Consider the following 20,074-nt stretch of genomic DNA (forward strand, 5'->3'; position numbering starts at 1 on the left):
TTGTTTTTAATGGATATATGGACCTTGTGTATTTGAGTAATACGGCTGTACAACAGGCCGTAGTTTTCGGTACGCATACACGCACATGCAATTAGTTATGTAGCCACTAAGATAAAAACCAAATTTGGTTGTCTGATTTGAGACCTATGTGCCCTTGTTTACTGTTAATACAATATATTCCACAACCTACAAGAATCTACAATTTCTTACTACGATAACAATTTTTTCTTTATGATATAGATATAAATTAGTGATTCTTGTAGTTCTGGAGCATACATATTATAATACGAATATATTACAAATTTCTTTTTTACACTTATTGCAGATGTAAAAGCCCAGACGTCAGTCGTTTTGGATGTTTTGGCAGAAAACACAACCGCTATAAAAAATAATTTAAAAAATGCGTCGCCTACGTTTTCTAGTGTGTTCCCATTAAAACAATTGAACAATTTACATCGCTCGAAAAAGCCATTGACGAAGGAAATGAAAAAGAATACGTACGTTTGTATTAAAATGTATGTCCTCCAATATTATATTTAATACAATATTTTCTTATTTCAGATTGCGTCTGTAAGAGCTGTTTGTGGAAACAGGGGTCTTAAAAGGTCCATAACAGACTTAGTGGTACCAGAAGTTCTCGTAAAATTTAACGTTGACGGTACTCACAACAAAATGCGTATATTGAATTTTACAAAGATTATGCGTATTTTCTTTGGTAAGAACTTTTTATGCTTAAAATTATTTTGTTCACAAATGTTTTTTTTTTCAAATTACAGCAGGTTCATATGTCAATGGGAGTTCTGATAAATCGTTCAAAGAACACTTGAGAATTGGACTTAGGCGTGCTAAAAATAAATACAGTAAAGATAAATGCAAGAACAAAACATCGGAAAAAGTATCTGGAAACGAAGCCGAAAACGATCATTTAGGCGCTTCTGTTGATGAGTCCGACGATTTTTTTGAAAGTCAGTACTTACGCTTAATAAGTTCAAAATAAATTTATTAAGAGTAAATGATGACATTTAAAACTATTTCTTATATACACTTTGATCTCCTAACACAAGGCTGTTAGTTCATAATTAAATCATCATAGATGATGACTCTGTTTTTATACATATTATGTATTTCTGTTTTTATAGATAAAACGTTCGACATATTTATATAGTTAATTACTATTTCATGAATTCCATTAAATTAATAATTAATAAATTCGAATAAATTAATATTACCTTTGTATATTTTCCAAAGAAAAAATGAAAACATTCTAAAGAATTAGTGGAAATTTCACCCAAAATCGTTAGGTAAAATGCAATGCCAAAGGGTCAGTTAAAAGGCAATGCCAAAGGGTCAGTTAAAAGGCAGTGCCAAAGGGTCAGTTAAAATGCAGTGCCAAAGGGTCAGTTAAAATGCAGTGCCAAAGGTTCAGTTAAAATGCAATGCCAAAGTGTCAGTTAAAATGCAGTGCCAAAGGTTCAGTTCAAATGCAGTGCGAAAGGGTCAGTTAAAATGCAATGCCAAAGGGTCAGTTAAAATGCAATGCCAAAGGGTCAGTTAAAATGCAATGCCAAAGGGTCAGTTAAAATGCAGTGCCAAAGGGTCAGTTAAAATGCAGTGCCAAAGGCTTAGTTAAAATGCAATGCCAAAGGGTCAGTTAAAATGCAATGCCAAAGGGTCAGTTAAAATGCAATGCCAAAGGGTCAGTTAAAATGCAGTGCCAAAGGTTTAGTTAAAATGCAATGCCAAAGGGTCAGTTAAAATGCGGTGCAATGGAGTGCCTCTTTCCGGGGTCACTCCCTTGTAAAAATCATGAGTGAAAATGCATAATTTGATGCACTTCCAAATCACTTGTACATATCATTTAACTGCCTCTTTGGAGGCAAACTTTTTGCTGGGAAGGTCCCCAACCAAAGGTGTGATATCCGTCATTATTGTTAAAATCGCAAAAATGAAAAGTTGGGTTCTATTAGCGACTATTGCTATATCATTGTTGTGTGACCACCTGCGACAACCTATGTTACATCGTTTCAAAGGTAATATTTTCTACTTTCATTGCCAAGTTTTTCCTTGTATATACCCCTTATAGACGCTAAGATATTTGCTTTGGATTAAAATGTAGACTTTTTCCCCAAATAACTTTTTTGCTCATTCCGACCCCTAATTATTATCCGACCATCACCAACATCAGTAGGCTTCTTCCCCTCTGGGACCCCCATCAACGCCCAAAATTTCGCGACGATCGGATCAAAATTGCGACCTTTAGCGTGATTTCCAAACAAAATATAAAAATGGGATGTATTACCGACTATTGCGATATCTCCGTTAGTTGGTCACCTACGCCGACTTGGTTGCATCATTGTAAAGATGGGATCTTCTACTTTTATAGTCAGGCTTTGCTTTTGGAAAGTCCCCAAACAAAGCTGTGGTATTCGTCATTATAATTAAAATCGCAAGAATGAAAATTTGGGTTTTATTTGCGACTATTGTAATATCTTCGTTGTTTGACCACCTACGAGAAATTACTTTACATCATTAGAAAGGTGATATTTTCTGCTTTCATCGTCAGGTCTTGCTGTTGGTATATCCCATATAGAAGCTGAGATATTCGCTTTGGAAAAAACCGTTGTATTTTGATCCAAATAAGTTTTTTGAACATTACGACACCTAAATATTATCCGACCATCACCAAAATCAATAGGCTTCTTCCCCTCCGGGACCCTCATCAACACCCAAAATTTCGTGACGATCCGATCAAAATTGCGACCTGTAGCGTGATTTTCAAAAAAAATGGAAAAATGAGATGTATTACCGACTAATGCAAATCTCCGTTATTTGTCACCTACGCCGACCTAGTTTGCATCATTGTAAAGATGGGATCTTCAACTTTCACAGTCAGGCTTTGCTTTTGAAAAGTTCCCAACCAAAATTTGATATTCGTCATTATGAAATGAAAATTTGGGTTTTATTTGCGACTATTGTAATATCTTCGTTGTTTGATCACCTACGAGAACTTACTTTACATCATTAGAAAGGTGATATTTTCTTCTTTTATTGTCAGGTCTTGCTTTTGGTATACCCCATACAGAAGCTGAGGTATTCGCTTTGGAAAAAAACGTTGTCTTTTTATCCACATAAGTTTTTTGCCGATTCCGACCCCTGAATATTATCCGACCATCACCAAAATCAATAGGCTTCTTCCCCTCCGGGACCCTCATCAACACCCAAAATTTCGTGACGATCGGATCAAAATTGCGACCTGTAGCGTGATTACAAGGTTTAGATGGACAGACGGACGGACTGACGGACGGACACACATAGCCAGATCGACTCAGCTCGTCGAGATATTCATTTTGGTATATATAAGTATGGGTCTACGACCATTATTTCGATGCGTTACAAACTTTTTGGGCAAAACCAACTTATAATACCCTCCCCACATAGTGGTGTAGGGTATAAAAATCCAATTGGACAATTACTTCGCAATGGCTTCACGAAATTTGCAATAATGCAAAACTGGACTTCTGTCATGATAGAGACAATTTGTAGCATGGGAGGAAAATGTGATTCTCTACACAAAACACATTATATATTAAACAGTAGGCCCGTTATCTAGCACACAAGTAATTGCAATTTGCATCAGGGGGAAGATCAGTAGTTATATTTCCATATGTAGTCTACTTTGCCAGCATACGCCCTACACGAAATAAAATATAGAGCAAAAATATTTTTTTGTATTTTTCATACAAAAGTAATGGTCAATTTCACCCGCTAAATAATATCAGATCATCATTCAAAATTGTAAGCATTTTCTTTTACCTAAACTTTTAACTCGTGCAAAATTTCGTGATTATTTAGCTATAATTGCGAACTCTAGCGTGTTTATGATAACACTATAAACAAATAACTGGGTATATTAGGCTGTAACTCTGTTATCGTATCATGTACACCAACACAATTGAAATCAATAGAAAGGTCAAGCGTTCCTCTTCCAAGTATAGCTTACTTGCCCGGAATATCTCTTCCAGGAAAAAAATATAAGCTGTATATTAAAAATGTTCACAATTTTCACACAAAAGTTGTGGTCCTTTTAGCCCTCTAAATATTATCTGATCGCCATCTGTAATTGCATGCTTGTTCTTTGTCATATACTCTTACTTTATTTAAAATTTCAGGGCGATCGGACAATTATTGCGACCTACAGAGCAGCTACAAAATCGGATAAAAATTATGTTTTTGGTCCATTTTACCCGCTAAACATTTCACGACCATCACCAATTAAAATAGCGATCTATTCTGATGTGAAATGGACCTCCGTACTAAATTTCGTGACGATCGGTCCATAATTGCGGCCTGGAGTTTGATTACAATTTATAATGGACAGACGGACACACGGACGGACACACATCTCAAAATCGCTTTATCTCGCAGAGATATGAAGATTGGTATACCACATTGGGGTCTCCGACGAATATTTCGAGGTGTTACATGAATTTTTACCAAAACAAGCTTATAATACCCTTCCCACATAGTTGTGTAGGGTATAATGATATACACCAGTTAGCATATTCCAATTCTCCTGGGGATAAACGAAAGGAAACTAATTGCTCCATTTTTCTTCAATACAACTCATGGCGGAGGGTATAAAAATTTCGGCCCGGCTGAGCGTAACGCCGTTCTTACTAGTTAATTCTCATAGAGGTTTTTTATTTCGTCTTCTCCTTCAGCAAAAATGCTAAATATGATTCCTATAGCAATTTTTTACCAACTATTCCAAAATCTTGCAGAGCTGAAATTCTCCGAAATGCACAATAATATTTCTCTTATTTGTTAATGAATTGGGAGTTTTATTGCCTATTTAAAATGGTATTCAATTTAACAATAAATCACTAATCCAATATTTATAACCATAAATATGTCTATTTTATGACCTGTGTATAAGAAAACACGAACTATTAAAAAATGAAAGTATATATATGGGAGCACTAAAAAAATCAAGTGACCATTCTAAAAAATTCGAACTTTTATTTATATCCTCTTAAGTGTCACACACACAATGTTCTATTTTAATAACTTTTTTACACATAATTGAAACCCAAATGTTAACAGAAAGAAACTTTATATCGGTTTGATGACTTTATAGCTTTGGTATTCCCACCACATTCATAAATTCCTTAGTAATGTACAATAAATAATTACGATGGGATTTAATATTTTTATAAATAAATACAAATTTATAAATAAACAAGTAAGAGAGGCCTATAGTCGGACGGGGCCGACCATGTGATACCCTACACCACTAACTCTGGGTACTAGTTTTCCACGGAATTTATTTTATATGACTGCGACATATCTTAGTCTTCCGGCCATACATACATCAGTTGACATACATACATGAAAACTAGGCTGGTTTTATCTCAAAGAGGAAAATCGATGTCGGATTTTTTAGTGGGCACCAATATAAAAATATTAGTTTTGTTGGATTCTAAGATTACCAAACGTTGAACACAATTGGAATTTATTAACACTTACCTCTGGGGCCTCAAAGTTTCAATAGTATTTTGTATGAGGTCAACGGGATTTATATAAATGATGTGTTTATTAGAACCGCTATATTTCATAAATGGTTCCTTCTAGGAAAAAAATTATAATGACTAAACTTGTAGAGATTTTTTCTAGCTACAATATTCTGTTTTTCTAGTCAAGAAAACACCAGAAACCATAAAAAACCCTAAATGTTGACCTTTGACCCCGAATAACTTTGCACACAGGGGATTGATGGGGACTTTTAGCTCTCCACCAAAATTCAGCTTTGTGGAAATTTTTCCTATTTCAATGTCTATTTTGACTGGACCATATAGAGGAAGAATGTTTTTAGCGAAGACTAAATACCAAATTTCAGTAATTACGGTTGATCGATGTGGTTAATATGGGAGGGGTACCGTTCTATGGGGGCTATACCCACAAATTGCAGGTGGAAAGTCTAAATACCAAATTTCAGTCATCTCGGTGTGATAATAAGGCTAACAACTTCAAAATAGCGAACATCGGGAGGTATGGTGGCTAATAAATAAAGGCGTGGACATATACCGATACATTTCAGGTGTATTCCGTTCTATGGGGGCTGTATGAAGACGTGGACCTATACGTAAAATTTTCGTGGTGAAAGCTTTATACCCCAACGATGGCTAAAAACCAAATTTAAGCCCTTTCGGTGGGATATAGAGGCCATAACCTTCAAAATACCGAAAATCGGGAGGCAACGTTCTATAGAGGCTATATGAAGGGGTGGAACAAAATACAAAATTTCAGCCATTTCGGTGGAATATTGAGGCCACAACCATCAAAATACCGAAATCGGGCGTTATTTAACTATGGGTGCTACAGGACAAATTTCAAGTGGAGTGGAGTTTAGTACCGTCAACGAAGATTTATTTATTGTAGCCGAAATTTTTGATAACTAAAATGTTTCACATATGCGTTATAACGGGTGCCCGGACATAACTCCCAAAACGATTTTGGGAGTTATGACCGCAAAGTGAAGCGGACATAACGCCCAAAAAAAAGCGGACATAACTCCCAACGATTTTTGGGAGTTATGTCTGCAATGCATGGCGGACATAACTCCCAATTGGTATTTTGGGAGTTATGTCCGCCTTGCATTGCGGACATAACTCCCAAAAATATTTTTATTCTTAATTTCGAAATTTACAATTATTACCTCTTGTTCTGGCAAAGAACCGTTATAAATTTTAAAGAAGAAATTACAATTGAAGCTGAGTTGTAAAAAATCGTCATTAGTGATTTAGTGCTTAAAGTGAAAAGATGTCAAGTTCATTAGATTTCGTGTATATTGAAGGTGCCCGAAAGGGATGTGTTCTATTGTATTTAACCAAAGAAAAACAACTTTTTGTTCGAAAAAGTCAATACTTTAATAAAACCACTAAAGAAAATATTAAAAGATACGTTTGTTACCAGAAAAATTGCAAGGCATCAGTGCAGGTGATTGTAGAAAAAAATATTTGTATGCGGCGCAAAGAAGATAATGGCCACAATAATCATGGAACCCAGGAGCAGGTAAAGGAGGAGTTGGATCTAAAACGAAAAATTAGAAATGAAGTTTCAAAGCCAACTCTTCAGGCAAACAGGGTTCGAACGGTGTTTAATTCAGAGTGCCAAAACAATAAAGATTCAGCTCAATTGGTAACTTTTAATAAAATGCAACGTCATCTACCAAGGCTTAAGTGTGAAACAATGCCGAAGTCTCCACAAAATCCGCAAGATTTCATAAAACTATTCAAAAACGAAACATTTATGTTAGAATTTGGCATGTGTGAGAGCAGCAACACGGAAAAGTTTTACCAGACTACGGTATTAGAAGAAGATATTTCCTATACGTTGTTCCTGTCACCATCATTAACCAAATTGATTGAAAAACATATTGAGCCCAACGATCGTCACTACATGATGGATGCAACTTTTTCCGTCGTTCCATGCTGTGGATATAATCAATTACTCATTATTTATGTTTCTCAAGATAGACACGTAAGTATAATTTGTGTTTTATATAAATCTTTGAATAGCAAGTAAAAAATTTCCCCTTTGGCGCTTTTCCTTTTTAAGAATAATTACTTCATGCTTTGGCAATATTTTTTTCTTAAATCATGAAAATATTTTTGGAAAAAAAAATCGCGCGATTTTTTTCCAAAAAAATTTTCGCCTGCGGCGCTTTTCCCTCTACAAAATCATTCTGCATATTTCGACACCAACATTTTTACTTTTTTTTATTATGAAAAATTTTTTGCAAAAAAATCGCGCGATTTTAAATCATGAAAATATTTTTGGAAAAAAAATCGCGCGATTTTTTTCCAAAAAAATTTTAGACTGCGGCGCTTTTCTTTACACAACAACATTCTGCATATTTCGACACCAATATTGTTACTTTTTTATTATGAATTTTTTTTTTAAGAAAATCGCGCGATTTTTTTACCTTCATTACACATTATACTTAAACTAACAATATTTAATTTTTATTTAGGTCTTTCCATTTGCCTTCATATTGATGGCTAACAAAAAACAAAAATCATATGAGCATATCCTACGGTTCATAGATTCTAATATATTTCACCTACAACCGAAAACATTTACAACGGATTTTGAAAAGGCCATGAGAAATGCCATATGCGCTGTATTTCCTAATACTAAGCTAAAAGGTTGCTGGTTCCATTTTTGTCAGGCTGTACGTCGAAAGGCAACGCAATTAAAAACGTTAGCCCCAATTTTAAAAAAATGTCCAGATGCCAAACGACTTTTCCACAAACTGATTGTGCTACCTCTTTTACGCCCAGAAGCCATCGTAGAAGGCTTCAAGATATGCCAAATGGAGGCATACACAAATCCTATTTTCAACAGAGAAGAGGATAATTTATTTGAACCATTATTCACCTATTACGAGTCTCAGTGGATTAAAAAAGTATACAAATGATTTAAAATTTTAATAATTTATTTTAATAACATTTATTTCAATAGGAAACCCCAAAATCTTTATCACTATACAAAGAATGTGTACGAACCACAAGCGCACTGGAAGGCTATAATAGCTATTTATCTACGCTTATTCCAAAACATGGTAGCTTTTGGGACTTCCTTAAAATTCTTAAACAAGACGAATTTCGACAGTACACTGAGTTGTCTCAAACCCTTGATGGCGTATACGACGTTTTTGAAAGGCCAAAAAAGCGGTATAAGGATAGGGGCAGTATAATCAGCGAATTAATTAACAAGTACGACTTAGGAGAAATAACATTAAAAGTATTTCTTCAAAACATGACAAATAAACGAAATTATATTTTACCCGAAATCGAACATTTAGATATACGAGTGGATTCAGACTCATCTGATTCAGAGTACGAATCGCCTGAAAAAACTCCCGACGGCTTGCTGTGCGAGCTTTGCTACACTAATAAAAAAAATACTATTTTGAAACCATGCAGGCATGGAAAATTATGCAGAAAATGTTTTGACGAAATAAATAAAAAATGCTTAGAAAGCGATACGCTTACATTGTGCCCATTCTGCAGGCAAATTGTAGGGTCTGCTGAGGAATTTTTCATTTAAAATAAGTTTGAAGACAAATGTTGAAACAAATTATAAATTGTATTATAAAATTAAGCATATATATGAAAGTATATAATAAAATTAATTTCTTTTTTCATTTTCATAGATTTGAAATAAAAAATTGTTGTAAAACAATATATGAATATGCATATTTATTTAAACTTGAAAAACGGACATAACTCCCATTGGGAGTTATGTCCTCTAGGTATGATCGGACATAGCTCCCAAAAATTTTGGGAGTTATGTCCGCAAACCAAGGCGGACATAACTCCCAAAATCGTTTTGGGAGTTATGTCCGTTGGGAGTTATGTCACGGCACCGTTATAACGGTACTTTTTATTCGCTTTATCAAAATATATGCATATTTTAGCCTTTTGACATGATTCACCAGAATAGAACCATGCTAAAAATGTACGTAAATCGATTGTGGGTTGCGGTAAATTTTTATAAAAAACCAAATATAATTCAAAACAAGTAAGAGAAGGTTATAGTCAAACGGGGCCGACTGTGTTATACCCAACACCACAACTCCTGAACACAAGTTGTTGTTGGTTGCGGTAAACTTTTATAAAAAACCAAATATAATTCAAAACAAGTAAGAGAAGTAAAGTAAAGATTAAGAGAAGGCTATAGTCGGATGGGGCCGACTATGTTTTATTCTACACCACAAATCCTGAACAGAAGTTTTTACGGAACTGGGTGAAATATTTTGGGGTCCGGGGTACATAGATACATCATACACAAATCAAAACATATCAGAGATATAGCACATACATACACCTTTATTTCTGGAAACGTAGGGTGTTATTTTCCATATATAATAATCTACAGACGAACAGTTTTTGTTACATACACAAACATGTTTCTTAAAAACATTAAAATTTGTACGAGGGTCACTCGAAAACTTTCTGGCCTAGGCAACTTGCAGTGTCGCCAGGTGTCATTTGACATTTTTTGAAATGTTCGACAGTTTTTAGCCTAAGCGTACAGTCAGGTCAGCTTGCTATATGACCATGTGTTGGGTTGTTTAGAGTGACTTGAATAAATCACTTTGCAAAAAAACGGAATTTAGTTGTGAACTTCTTCGTCCAATCATTTTTCAAAACTTTTGACGTGGATAATCGACCAAACTAAATCTTTGTATGTCGATAAAGGAACATCCTATAGGACTATGAAAAACTGGTTCAAGGAATTCAACCGTGGCGGACACTCGCTAAAAAACGAAGGTCGTGAGGATCGTCTAAAAACGGCCTTTGTGCCAGAAAAAAATTTAGCCCTGCGTGAACGGATAATCCAAGATCACCATGTCAAACACCGTGAGATAGAGACATTCTTGGGCATTTATATTGCATATACACCTTCAGCCAAAAGTGGGGTTTTCCTCATTGGATTCCGTGTTGATCGGTGCAAGAAATTTCGAAAAATTACGATCGCGGTGCGTCCGAAGACATTTATAAGATTGATACAGGTGACGAATCATGGAACTAGGCGTACGAACCCGTAAAATACCAGCAATCGCTTGAAGATGCCGCAAAAACGTTAAAAAATCTTGTTTTGTAGGTGTCACAATCAAGCCAATCTAAACAACCCAACACATGGTCGTATGTCAAACTGTCCTGAGTACGTTTAGGCTAAAAACTATCAAATTTTAAAAAAGAAAAAAGTGAAATGACTCCTGGCGACACTGCGTGTTTTATGGTCCCTGTATACACTAGGCTTTATCTCTGTTATCTGACCACGTACATCAACATAATTGGCATCAAAGTAAAGATTAAGAGTTCCTTTTCTAAATATAACTTATGCGGGTGGAACATATTTACCAGTTATAAATATACTAAAATTGTACTAAAAATTTTACCTATTTTCACACATATGTTTCCGTCTATTTAACCTGCTAAATATTTTTCGACCAACATATACATTTGCAAGCTTCTGCTTCATAAACTCAGACTTTACTCAGAATTTCGCGCTGATCAGACTGTTATTGTGACCAACAGAGCAGTCAAAAAATCGGATAAAATTTTGTTTTTGGCCCATTTCACCCCCTAAATATTTGACGATGATCACTAAATATTTTTTTCTATTCTGGTCTGAACTCGACCTCCATACAAAATTTCGTAAAGATTCGTCCATAATTGCGGCCTGTAGTTTGATTACAATTTGTAATGGACGGACAGACGGACGCACATCAAAATCTCAAATAAACCGCTTTAATTTATATGCATCTTAGCATTAAAAAACCTGTAAAACATCGCTAATTTGCGCAAAGTACATAAAATGTTTGTGATAAAATTTATGTAGCTATTTTACAAGTTGGGTTTTTAAATCTCTTCTCCGCAAAAATTAAGATTCTGTACTAGTTTTTTCATTGCAGTGGAAACGACCCTCAGAATACGCGACAAAATACGCGATACTTTTAAAACCAATGCTAGGTGATTTTCCTACTTTGGAATTTCTCGTATCTCACGTTATTGTGGATGGTTTATTAGATCCGGAACGTAAAAATCTAAAATTTGCAATCAAGTACGAGGAAATCGAATGACAACTGTAAAAATTAGGGCAGAAAAATATGATCTTTAGGAAAATGTTCGCTCAAAATTTTCGGATTTGGATGCAGATTTTTGTGAAGCAATGTAGACTACATTCACGACAAAAATATCAAATAAATCAGATTAGCGGGTTCTACAATCCAATAAAGTTATAAAATTCTAAGTCGCTCGCACTTTTGAAGATATAGCTTTATAATATGGTATATAAGTTTCTATTGCCCCTAGGGTGGTTGGTATTGAAAATGGGTTATACCGGTCCACGTTTTGATAAAGCCCCCATAGAACGGTGCCTCCCGATTTTCGGTATTTTGAAGATTTTAGCCTCATTATCCCACCGAAATGACTGAAATTTGGTATTTAGACTTCCTAGGGGGTATAAAACTTTCCACTCGATATGGACCGACATGGGTCCACGTGTTCATATAGCCCCATAGAACGGTTCCTCCCGATTTTCGGTATTTTGAAGGTTTTAGCCACAATATCGTACCGAAATGACTGAAGTTTTGTATTTCGGGGGTATAAAGCTTTCCACATGAAATTTGTCAGTATAGGTCCACGTCTTTATATAGCCCGCATAAAACGGTATCTCCCCATTTTCGGTGTTTTGAAGGTTGTTGCCTTCATATTCCACCCAAATTGCGCAAATTTGGTATTTAGTCTTTGTTGGGGGTATAATACAATCCACCTAAAATTTGTCGGCATAAGTCCACACCTTTATATAGCCCCCATAGAACGGTACCTCCCGATTTTCGGTATTTCGAAGGTTGTGGCATACATATCCTATTTGTCACTTATTGTTCAATACAGTGGTGGTTGAGGCTATAAAAAGTTGGCAACCCTGTTTGCATAAACCTGCGTTTTACGAGTGCTCCGTGGATGTTTAAGAAATAAATCATTTATCTAATTATCCAACGATTATTAAAACTCAGAGACTATTTTGTTGAGTGAACGTGCTAAAGAGAATTGGAGATTATTGAAATAATGTCGGGAAAGAGCCGCAAACGCACAAACATAAATAAAAAAATTGTTTGTTGGCAGTGCAAGTTGGTGATAAACGAAGATGTGGAAGACAATATATCAAGCGATAAATGCGAGAAAACAATGCATGTCCGATGTACGAAAATAGACGAAAGAGAATTTGACCGCCTGGTTGAGAATGAGGACGAGCAGTATATATGTCATTTGTGCAAGAGAGATGACAGTACGTCCATAAAAGATGAGCTGATGTTTATTAAAGACAAACTAAACCAGCTTGATCAGCTGGTTGAGATAAAAAACTCAACTTCGTTTCTATCTACCAAGTATGAAGATTAGGGTTATGACTTTTTTACAACCTCATATCCCTGTATCATAGCGTGATGAGTTTTGCCATAAGATTACATAAAATCTTAATTATAATGTGATTCGGTGAAAAAACCTCACGCACAAAATGATTTCAAAATTTGAATTTATCAAAATTATGGACAATTTTTTGAAGTCACTGAAAACAGATATATAATTGAAAATAAACTTTAGAGCCACATGATATAATTAAAATTACATAAAATTTATTTCTCACTATTTTTCTTCAATTCTGAGAATCGTAAAAATGTCGTAAATGCTTTTATTCAAAAATATAATTTTTTAACAAAAAATTAAATTTTTTTCAAAGTGACTTTTTTCGCGACTTTTTTAATATTTGAATGAAATAAACTTTATTATAGTTATTAGTAGGCTTATATTTATTCATTTGCGCAACAAAAAATAATTTTTTGGAAAAAAATTTTTTTTCATTTCATATATTTTTTCAAAAAATTATTTTTTTAAAATCGATTTGTGCGTGAACTTTTTTTATATTTCAATGGAATAAACGATAGTGATTAATAGGCAAAAGTTCATTCATCCCTGCTACAGGAAATCTTTTTTGAGAAAAAATGTCAAAAAGTCATAACCCTAATGAAGATGTGATGAAGATAATGATTGAAAACAAGAAACAGCTGGATGTAATAAAGAAAGAAAATAATGCATTGAAACAAGAGATTATATATTTGAAATCTTCTGTAAAACGTCTTAACGATAACAAAGTTAAAAACGACTGCATCGTTTTTGGGATCAAAAATAATGATAATAAAAATGCTATTGATGTGGCTACTGATTTGTCGAAGGTTATGGGAGCTACCGTCGGGAAGGAAGATATAGAGGATGCTTTCTTCAGTGGAAGGTCTAAAGAAAACAAACAGCTAATTATAAAGTTTTCGCAAAAGAAATCAAAGAATGAATTTATGAAGGCAAAGTCAGCACTAAAGAATAAGGAGAACATGGAGAAGGTTTTTATTAATGATTTATTAAGCAATGAGACTTCAAAATTGTTGTCATATGCTAAAACCTTGAAGGCAGTAGGGTACATTTCAGTGTATACAAATCATGGTCGTATTTTTGCCAAAAGGTCAGATTCTTCACGAGCCAAGTTAATTCGAACGGAAGATGATGTCGATATGTTATTGATGGGTGCAACTACCCAAATCCAAAAGCCAAGGCGTAGCCTACAAAGAAAAATTAATGTTGATATTGGCAGCAGTGATGATGATGGGGGTTATATGACAAATCATAAATTTTCGTTTTTTTTTTATTTCTTTAATTATTGTTAGTTTTTGAATCAAATATTCCATTTTCTATGAATTATTTCAAAATCTAGATTCTTATAAAAAAATTTTAACTGAATGTAATAACAATTATATCAGTATTGTTACAGTGAATATGAGGAGCATTTCGTCAATTCATAAATTTAATCAATTTAGAAACGTTATTGCCAATCTACCTAAATTGCCTGACATTTTAGCTATAAATGAAACATGGTTTTCCAATGATTGTACCCAGTTATATAACATTCCGCACTTTAGTGGAGTACACAGTTACCGTAGCGATGGCTACGGCGGAATGTCATTGTACGTCAATAATCGGTTTAAATACACGGTTATATCTTGCGAGTGTGTTAATTTTGTCAATATTGTCCATATTAGATTGCATAATTTAAAGATGATAGGGAAAGCGCTGCATGTATTATCTTACTATAGATCCCAAAGGTGTAATGTACCAGTATTTTTAGACATAATGGAGGAAAGGTTAGAAAGCACTGCTACCTGTTCTTCAATCGTATTGGGAGATTCCAACATTGATCTGAATGGCCCTAATGCTAAAGACATTTTGGAACTCTTCAATACATTTCATCATCATAGTTGCCACAATTTAATCACTAGGCCACAAAGTGGTTCTAGCATTGACAATATATTTGCCAATACCAAAGTGTCTATGAAAATTGAATCCGTTGAAATTGATCGAAGTGATCATAATATGTTATTTTGTAGGGTAATGACAAATCATGGTGGCAATTGTTCTTACAACGTAAAAAGGAAAATGTGCGATTACAGAAAGGTTAAAAGATTATTGCTTGAAGGCATTTCGGAACTGCAAACTGTATCGGACCCTTCAGTTATGTCAAGTGATCTTATACGACTTATTATGCATGTTGTTAATGAAAGTACATCGGTGGCTTCTGAAAATCGTCTAAAAAGTATGATGTGTCTCCGTGGATAAATAAGCATTTAGGAGAATTGATAAAAGAGAAGGACAAGCTTTTAAAAATGAGGAGAAGACATCGTGAGGAAACATCAATAAAAGAGCGTTTGAAACGAATTAGTCGGATAATCAAAAGGTCTACACGAGTTTGCATGAATAATTATTATGATGATAATATAAGAAAATATAGTGGTGATCCAAAAAAGTGTTGGAGATTTCTTAACAAAACCTTAGGTAAATCTTCAGAGAAGGGCATATGTGTGACTGGTGAAGGGGGTGATGTCATATATGACGAACAGGTATTATCTGATAAGTTCAATGACTATTTCGTCAATTCGGTAGCCACTGTAAGAGAAAATATACCTAAATATGCAAACGATAATCCAAATTTGTTAAGAACGCTGAAAAGTCATAATGGTTGTTTTCATTTTCAAATGGTTACTATGAATGTAGTAAAAGATGTCATACTAAATATGAACACTTCAAAAAGTCCTGGAGATGACGGTATCTCTATTGAATTTTTAAAACGATTTTCTGATTTGCTATACCCCTTAATAGCAAATATTTTTAACTGTATGGTAACTGTAGCAGAGTATCCCTATGTTTTGAAACATCACAAAATTGTTGCCATACCGAAGATACCTAATCCTACGATGGTCGATCAATTCAGGCCAATAGCACTTCTATCGTCATTGGATAAAATAATTGAGAGAATCATGCATATGCAATTGATGTCCTATCTCGAAGAGGGCTCTTTAATTCATCGTTCTCAGTTTGCATACATCAAAGGAGGTGGTACTGACACGGCAGTCATTAAGGCGATTAATTTAATCTGTGGGGGTTTAGACCGCGGGCATTCAGGAGTAGCTGGACTCTTTTTTTTATTTCAGTAAGGCGTTTGATCTAGTCGATCATGATATTTTGCTGAACAAATTAACTTATTATGGCATTAGGAACAAAGAGCTTGAACTCATAAGAAGTTACTTTGAAAATAGAACTCAATTTGTCCAAGTGGGAGAAAGTAGAAGTTCGGTTCGATCCATTTGCAGTGGAGTTCCTCAGGGGAGCATTTTAGGACCGCTATTTTTCATGTTGTACGTAAACGATATAAATAATCTTGGCCTATTGGGGTCAATAGTAATGTTTGCGGACGACATCGCAATTTTTTACCCATATACACATGAAAAATTCCTACGGGTAAAGTTGGAAAGAGATTCGTCGTTGGTTGCGGAATTTGCCAGACTTAATAGGCTTGTTTTAAATCCAAACAAGACCAAACTTTTAAGATTTAGGCCATCCTTTCCTATGATGAATAATAACTTTGAATTCTTTGTTGAAGGTAGTCTTGTGCAAGAAGTAAATGAAATAAGGTACTTAGGCGTACAATTAAAGAGCAATTTTAAGTGGGATGGCCACATAAAGTACATAAAGGCGAAAATTGCCTCTGCCATTGGGAATTTGTTTAAACTAAAAGCAAAGCTGAGTGTGGATATTAGATTGTTGATGTACAAAGCGTTGATTCACTCTCACTTAGAGTATATGGTCATCGTGTACGGACATAAATTGACAAACGAATTAACATCCCTGCAAACATTACAAAATAAGGCCTTACGGTGTGTGTTTAATTTGCCTAATCGATATAATACTTTGTCATTATATAAAGATTTTGGAAAGAACATATTACCAATAAGGGGTTTGTATAAGAAACATTTACGAGTATATGTTTATAAATCAATTCATAATATAGGTGATAGAGCAATAACTTTTAATAATAATACAAATGTAGACTCGAAGTCACGAAACAACGTATTGATTATGTGGGAAGTAATGAATTTAATAATATACCGTTGTTTGTAAAACAAAGTAGAACATTATCAATATTTAAGAGACGGGTAAAAGATCATTTAATATCTAATTTGGAAATGCTTCTCTGACACTTTGCTTTACTTTGTATGTTCTCATTTTATTATTTTCTTGTAGTATATTGATTATTATTTACTTATTATTAATTACTATTATATTTGTTATGAATTAATGCTTAAATAGTTTAGTTGCCAACTGGCCCCAGTAATGTCAATACTGGCGCGGGGCCACATTGTTTAGTTTATTGAATATTTTGTGATTTATTAATAAATGAACTAAAAAAAAAAAAGTTACACCCGGCCGAACTTAACGCCGTTGATATTCATGTCATAAATATTTTGACACGGTTAAAAAAGTGATGTTTTGGGGTTTCTATCGGAATAGTAGTTTACAAAATTATGAAAAATATTGTGGTTAATACTTTACTAGAGTAATTTATTTTAGTTATAAGTTTTGCAATTCAAAATATTTTGACAAAATTGTTTCATTGTATTTTTAGATCTCAACAATTAAAAATTTACGATAAAATGAACATATTTCATACTCATTTGAACTATTATGGAACCATTTACAAATCTATATTTTAAGGTTATATTACGGTAACATTAGAGTTTATTGCCGGGTTAACCCACTTCATGAGGAATTATTTGACGTTTGCGCTGTGGAATTGACATTTGAAACTCAAACCCTCTGGGTTAATCCGGTTAAGTATAACCGGGGTATTATTGGAGCATTCAACAGATTTCTCATTAAACACTATATTCGATGGGTTTCTTCAATTATGTAGAGGTACTTTACACTGTCTATCGATGTCATATGACACAAAATAAAACCAGTAAGGAAAGGATCAAAGTCGGGCGGGGCCGACTATATAATACCCTACACCACTGTGAATATGTAAAATATAAATCGGAGCTATATCCAGATCTTAACCGATTTTGATATAATTTGGCACATTTATTTCCAGACCGAATTCAGTCACATATTCCAAATATCATTGAAATCGGACTTATATATCGTGTTTGGAGCTGAAAATACACGAAATCGTCCGAAAATATATATGGGTGCTATATCCAAATCTGAACCGATTTCGATATAATTTGGCACATTTATTTCTAGACTGAATTCGGTCACACATTCCAAATTTCATCGAAATCGGAAATATATAGCGTGTTTGGTACAGAAAATACGTGAAATCGGCCAAAAATATATATGGGAGCTATATCCAAATCTGAACCGATTTCGATATAATTTGGCTCAATTTAAGTGGCGAAATTTCGTGGCCACTGGGAACCACATATGTAAAATTTCAGCTAGTTCAAGCAAAAAATGTGGCTAAGATCCCTAAAATACCTTAAATCGGGAGGTATCGTTATATGGGGACTATACCGAACCGTGGACCTATCTTGACAATTTTTAGTGGAGCAATTTCGCGGCCATTGAGAACCTCGAATGTAAAATTTCAGCTAGTTTGGGCAAAAAATGTGGCTAAGATCCATAAAATACCTTAAATCGGGAGGTATCGTTATATGGGGACTATACCGAACCGTGGACCTATCTTGACAATTTTTAGTGGAGCAATTTCGCGGCCATTGGGAACCTCAAATGTAAAATTTCAGCTGGTTTGGGCAACAAATGCGGCTAAGATCCTCAAAATACCTTAAATCGGGAGGTACCGTTATATGGGGGCTATACCAAAACTTGGACCGATATAGCCCATCTTCGAACTTGATGGCTCGACGGCTAAAAAAATGGTATTCCCCAATTTTCAGCGAAATCGGTCACCAAATGCGACCTGTATGTTGCGAACGGACGGACGGACGGACATGCTTAAATCGACTCAGAAAGTGATTCTATGTATATCCCTAGAAGGAACTATGGGTCTATCTCGCTTCCTTTTGTATGTTACATACAAATGCACTAACACATAATACCCCTTACCACATAGTGGTGTAGGGTATAAAAAATTTGAAGGAGAACCTCCGGTCACTACACTTAGCCGTATTAAAATAGCTCACGACCGCGCTATCCCACTTGTTCAAGCTAGTGTTTACATAATTTTTGTGTCACGCTTACTAAAATTATATACATATATTAATTAAAATAATACATTTTTGAAAACTTTGTGATGACCGCGATCATTCAGGGAAAACAATCTGTAAACAATACGTTCAAAAATATCAAAGATTTCAGATTTTCTTAAAAACATTGTGGGGGAGGACCACCGGTCACTACTCCTAGCCGTATAAAAACAGCTTACGACAGTTCTAATTAATTGAAATAATACATTTTTGAAAATTTTGGGATGACCGCGATTTTCACTTCCGCGACGACCAGTCAGGGTCAAGACTGTAATTACCATAGCATTGCAAACAATTTGTAAACAATATATTAAAACGTATCTTGAATTTCGCGGTTTTCTTAAAAAAATTGTGGGGAGGACCACCGGTCACTACACTTAGCGGGATAATAAGATCATAAGATTTCCCAATCGATTTTTCGGAATTTCTATATAGTGACATCTCAAGTCATCGGGATTTTACTGTATTCCAAAATATGGCGTTGACCGCGTTATCCCGTATATTGAAGCCAGTGTTATAGCGGTTTTGTAGTCACGCTTACTAAAATTAGGTATATTATCTGAAATAATACAGTTTTGAATAATTTGGGATGACCGCGATATTTCACTTCCGCGACGACCATTCAAAAAAATATATAGCCTATTTTCACCACCGGTGTTCCCAGTACATTATCTGAAATTTTCAAGAAAATCTATTCAGCCGTTTTTGAGTCTATTCGGAACATACAAACATACAAACATACAAACATACAAACAAACAAACATACTAACATACACACATTGCCTTTTATATATTAGAGAAGAGATTCAGCCGGAATAACTTAAACTTGTATTTAGTCTCAGGGACGTAGCCAGGATTTCATTTCGGGGGGGGCCCACCTGACCAAAATTTTGAAAATTCATATTAGCGAAAATG

General features: G+C 34.6%; 1 long non-coding RNA gene across 1 annotated transcript; it reads left to right on the forward strand.

Annotated features, from left to right (window-relative positions):
• The first annotated feature begins 356 nt into the window (after positions 1-356).
• LOC141393472 (uncharacterized) lies at positions 357-932 on the forward strand. Its single transcript, XR_012410108.1, has 3 exons — positions 357-497; positions 562-715; positions 777-932. It is a non-coding gene; the product is annotated as an uncharacterized lncRNA (long non-coding RNA).
• The last annotated feature ends 19,142 nt before the right edge of the window (positions 933-20,074 follow it).

Source organism: Musca autumnalis, unplaced genomic scaffold (genome assembly GCF_047663935.1).
Source record: "Musca autumnalis isolate F117 unplaced genomic scaffold, ASM4766393v1 scaffold_2, whole genome shotgun sequence".
NCBI lineage: Eukaryota > Metazoa > Arthropoda > Insecta > Diptera > Muscidae > Musca > Musca autumnalis.